Genomic DNA, 5,847 nt, shown 5'->3' on the forward strand with positions numbered 1-5,847 from the left:
AAGCGAGAAGATATGCTGCGTACGAAAGTACCTTCAAAAAGTACTTCCAGGGTGGCGCTCGTTATCACTTTCTCCAGAGCGCTACCAAATGTCGGCCATATCCTCCTGAAACACCTGCCAACACTCCACACTTCAGATCATATGAAAAACGTATTTCCTGAACCCCCGTTAGCAGCATTCAGAAGAGACTGCAACCTTCAAGACATATTGGTTCATAAAAAACACAATCGGATGTTTTTCCGAGTTCCCAACAGGAGCGGACCTTGTGGGGCAAAGAGGTGCGCAATCTGTCCATACATGATGGAGGCTGAAAAGTTCAGCGACACCACCGGCAAAAGCTACAATGTGCGAAACGAGGTCACCTGCAAATCCACCAATGTAGTCTACGCTGTACACTGCGAACGGTGTAAGACATTCGTATACGTAGGAGTAACGGGAGATACCCTGTACCAGCGACATCTTCTTAACCTGTCCCGGATACGGACTCGACACAACAACCCGGTAGCCGAGCACTTCTACACAAACGGCCACAGCGTCGTAGACTTCCGGGTCATGGGACTCGAAAAATAAAATGGAACCGACGAGTACCGGAAGACCATCAAACAACTTTTGGAAGCGCAAACTGAGAACGTTCAAACCATATGGACTAAACACAAAAGACTAAAATTGGCGCGCAATGTAACGTGCGATAATATAACGTCACTTCCGCTAAAGATGATATGCTTATTTACAAATAAACGCCGCTGAAGAAGACCGAGAGGTCGAAAGCTACGGCAAATTAAATAAAAGCGTTTTATTTTCTCTCTCTCGCGATAGGAGATGAGCGGGAGAGAGCGAGAGATCGACCTAGGCGCGATAGATAGAGCTCATAGCTATCGCTCGAGCGATCTGTCTCTCTCTAGCTCGCGATGCGCTCACTCCTCTCGCTCTCTCAGCTATCTCTCTCTCTCTAGCTCTCTCGAAGCTCTCTCTCTCTCTCTCTCTCTTTCTCTCTCTCTCTCTCTCTCTCTTTCTCTCTCTCTCTCTCTCTCTCTCTCTCTCTATATATATATATATATAACAAAGCAAAGTCTCTTTAAGCCTTGTATTATTTTATTATTTAAACAAAATAAATATATAAATAGTTTCATAAATAGAGTTTCAGAGCATATTGTATTGATTAGTTCTTGAAGGTGGTGATAGCCGTGAGCATGGAAGAGGAACGCTCCTTCAAGCGTTTGCTTTCGTGATCTGTTAAAGGACATGCAATAGTCAAAACATGTATTTTTTTTATTCCTTTTATACACATCCGGTTCATTTTAACAGTCATTCCAAAAGTGGAAAAAACGTAAAAAAACAACATAAAAACGTTATTCATAAAATTAATTATTTGTAACAATGTCATGGTTGTAACTTATGTGGTGTTTTAAATAATGAACTTTAAGTAGCATTGATTTTTCTATTATTATAATGTATTGGTATTGTAAAGAGTTTCAAATAATTGTACATGCGTGGTACGAGAGTCCACAAGGACGGCACGCGACGTGCCGTGACAGGGCTTCACGAGGCAATCTATGCTCTCAGGGGAATCGTTTACCATACTTATTAATTTATACGTTTAGCAATTATTTCATTTGTTAAACAGATAGTAATGCAATATGTTAAACAGATAGTAATGCAATGTTTTAAATAATTCAATTGTTTTAATTACTTTAAGAGAAAAGCTCTGCGTAAAAAATATATTTTATTGTGCCATGATTATCGAAATGCATGTTATACATGTACTCAAATCCAATGATTTTAAACAAAAGCCGACATGTACATTTGTATCATTATAATAATTATGTTACTAGATCTTTTCATTCTCTCATTAGAGTAGCCAACAATAGCTGTCCGAAGACTATGGCGTGCCAAACGTTGCAAAATTCAATGCTTCCATATGTATGTGGCATATTTGAATATATATCATATGTTGTATAAATTCATATTAATATGGTAAAATCCATATATATGTGGTATATTTGAATATATATGTTATATATTTCCATTTGTGTGTGGTATAATTGCATATATATGTTGAATAAATTCATATACATATGGTAAAATCCATTTATATGTGGTATATTTGAATACATATGTTCTATATTTCCATTTGTGTGTGGTATAATTGCATATATGATAATTTTCACATATATGTTGGATAATTTGCATATATATGTTGGATAATTTACATATATACATATGTTGGATAATTTTCATATATATGTTGGAATAATTTTCATATATATGTTGGATAATTTTCATATATATGTTGGATAATTTTCATATATATGTCCTATAATTTGCATGCTGGGAAATATTTTAACGGGTATGACTAAACAACGGATATGGCTTTTTCGAGCGTTAAGTGCACAGGTACTTGAAACAGTTGTTTGGTCCTTATATATATAATAAGAGTAAAGGTACCCAACGATGATTTCACAGGTGTATTGAATAACAATATTGTATTGTTTAATTTTGAACAATCGACCGAAAATCGCCTTCATTCATTACTGACAGCTGGACGTCAGGAATTAAACACTTTGATTTTGGGGTGCTATTCGTGAAACTTTTGGCTGTTTTGGACATACTTGGACGATTTTCATCAAATAAAAGGTGTTTTATCATAGATGGACGCTTCCTGCTGGCAACCACAACGACATATGTGTGCATTGTTTGATCTATTATGCTGTTGCATTGTGTTATTCAATACACCTGTAAAATCATCGTCGGGTACCTTTACTCTTATTATATATATATATAAGGACCAAAAAATTGTTTCAAGTACCTGTGGTTAAGTGCGTTCATCAAACATCATGGCCGACAAAGACATGTGAGTAAAATGATTACGCATTGGTTTCAAATTCCGAGTCTCAAAAGGCAAACAAATATTAAGTTTTGGAGCATTACTACAGTATGCATGTCCACATTTATTATCCTGCAATATTTGTAACATTATGGTGTTTTTTCATTTTGTTTGAGCAGTATCTATTAATTCGGATATGCACACGTCGGCTTATTTTTTTATCATGAAAGACGGTGGTTTAACAAATGCAATTTCCTGTAATTTCATCTTCTTCCAATATTTTTTTTATATAATCTGGAGTATCATCGATTTTAAAGCATGATTTTGCCATTTGTTAAAGAAGTCTCTTTAAGCTAAACTGTATTTTCAGTACATTTGTTGTCAGTATTGATGGAGAGGAGCATCACATCATAGCATCTGCAACCCTTGTAGAGGCCCTGAATTCAGATGGTATGCTTAAACTTATAATATTTGTAACTTGGAAAAAAAGCAACACAATTATAATGTCAAATTTGGAATTAATAAGTAAGATTATTGTCAATCAGTTACCAATACTTTAATTTCCATTTTATTCATGTCAAATAAAATATACCTTACCACCTAACTGATGCTCGATTGGTCATTGTCCGCTAGGTTACTAGTTACATGTACCTCGGTTACATGTAAGTATTCTTACATGTACCCCGGGTACTGTAAATATACTCAAACGTACCCAGCCGATTTTAGACTGTACCCGACTGTTTATTCCCGCCCCCAAAACACGCTACCGATTACCGTAATTACGAAACAAACTGCTATTTAAAAAAAAAGTATCAATATGCTTGTTAAGTATGAGTTTCGATTATATAGATGCCATTTTAACAGAAAATTGACATAAATATGAAAATAATTAATTTAAACAATAATTGCTAACAACGATCGATTTAGCGCTAAAGTTCCCAGGTATGTATGAGTATATTTTCCGTACCGGGGGTACATGTAAGTATGCTTAAGTGTACATGGGGTACATGTAACTAGTACCCGAGCCGACAATGACCAATCGAGCCTAACTGACCATCCCATTCCTTATTTACGCTCTTAAAGGGATCTTTTCACGGTTTGGTAAATTGACAAAATTGAAAAAAGTTGTTTCAGATTCAAAAATTTTCGTTTTAATTATGATATTTGTGAGGAAACAGTATTACTGAACATTTACCATAGTCCAATATAGCCATTATATGAATCTTTTGACGATTTGAAAACCTAAAAATTATAAAGCGTTGCAACGCGAAACGATTGAATAATTTGGAGAGTTCTGTTGTTGTCGTTTAAATTTAGAAACTACGAAGATTGCTTATATAAGGTATAAAATACTTAATCTGTGTTTACCCGGCGGAATAGCCGAGAGGGCTAATGCGTTTTTACTTCAGACTAACTCCAGGACTCCGGGGGGTCACTGGTTCGAGCCCTGGTACCGGCTACTTTTTTTTGCTTTTTTTTTAAATTTTATTCTTGATTTTTTACTGGAGCTTTTAAGATCCAATGTTTACATTTATCAATATGAAGCATTTTATGACAAACTTCAAAATATGCCAAAATCTGTGAAAAGGCCCCTTTAAAGCCTCTTTAAAGATTGAAATGCGTTCATCATTATAATTGATTGAAGATGTGGTGACACTTTGTATTTCAGACCATTCAACCAGGCAACATGCCTATGAGTACATTTTATCTGTGCTGAGGCAAGGTTTGTAATTCACATTTTTACTTATCTCTTTACTTTCAAATAAAACCTGCAAATGTGATTAATTACATGTTTAATGACAATTAGGGATTCAAATAATACAAAAATGTTCATGTGCGTGTATTTTTTTCGATTGTTTATTGCGAGAAAGTGATTGATTTGTTTTAATTTCAAAGTAAACATTGTGATGTGGTCACTTCTTAAAATACTGTCTAGAATGATTTGTAATTGGTAAAATATTGGGTAGCCGCACATGCGCATATATCACAAAAACTTGCTTTACTTTCTGTCTCAAGAAGCACAGAGGTCAGGAGGCATCTAATGCATAAAAGTATTTGCGGACCTTTTAATGACTATAATTACCGTGTGTGTAAACAATGTTACCAATACTGTACATGAATTGATTTTGAACTTAGTTCTTTTATGTTTGTTCATTTTAAAGACAAGCCTCTACATTTAAAATTATTTGAAAATTAAACATCACAATGGAAAATGCCATATTGCAATGTATAAAAAAAATCCTATAGCTGCTGAAAGAGATTTTATTAACCCCCGCCATAGGCGGAGGAATATTGTGTTGGCGTTGTCCGTCCGTCCGTCTTTCCGTCCGTCCGTCCGGCACTTTTGTGTCCGGATTCATATCTTGGAAGTGCTTTGGCGGATTTCATTGAAACTTGGTTTGAGTATATATATGGTAAGAGGATGATGCACGCCAAATGGCATTGTACACCATCTGTTAATAACGGAGTTGTGGCCCTTTGTATCTTAAAAAAATGTTTTTTTTTGTGTCAAATTTAACAGTTTTGTGCCCAGAAGCATAATGGCGGGGGATATCAATTCAACGGATTTGCTTGTTTATTTTGTATTGCAGGGAAGACAAGTGCTGGTATTCCTAGTGATGGCGGTGGTGGTGGGGGAGGTAAGGCTATTGGTGATGATGATTGTGATTATGACAAGGATTGTAATGCTGATACGGATAATGCTGATGATGATGATGGTGACCATGAGTGGATAATTATACGCCCACAAACGAAGTTTAGGGGGGGGTATATAGGAGTGAGCTTATCTGTCTGTCGGTCCGTATTAAATGTCCGCTCTCTAATTCAAGTTGTTTACATCTGATCTTCACCAAACTTGGTCAGATGTTGTATCAAGATGATGTCTAGGTCAAGTTTGAATATGGGTCATGCCAGGTCAAAAACTAGGTCATGTGGTCACTTAGTGCGTTTTAAACATTCAGCATGGTGTCCGCTCTCTAATTCAAGTAGTTTTCATCCGAGCTTCACCACACTTGGTCAGAAGT

The 5,847-nt window shown here is 35.9% G+C and overlaps 1 long non-coding RNA gene across 1 annotated transcript; it reads left to right on the forward strand.

The window, feature by feature from the left end:
* Nucleotides 1-2,811: 2,811 nt before the first annotated feature.
* Nucleotides 2,812-4,548, forward strand: LOC127870240 (uncharacterized). Its single transcript, XR_008044717.1, has 3 exons — nt 2,812-2,851; nt 3,195-3,274; nt 4,494-4,548. It is a non-coding gene; the product is annotated as an uncharacterized LOC127870240 (long non-coding RNA).
* Nucleotides 4,549-5,847: the final 1,299 nt, after the last annotated feature.

Source organism: Dreissena polymorpha, chromosome 1 (assembly GCF_020536995.1).
Source record: "Dreissena polymorpha isolate Duluth1 chromosome 1, UMN_Dpol_1.0, whole genome shotgun sequence".
In the NCBI taxonomy this organism is placed as follows: domain Eukaryota; kingdom Metazoa; phylum Mollusca; class Bivalvia; order Myida; family Dreissenidae; genus Dreissena; species Dreissena polymorpha.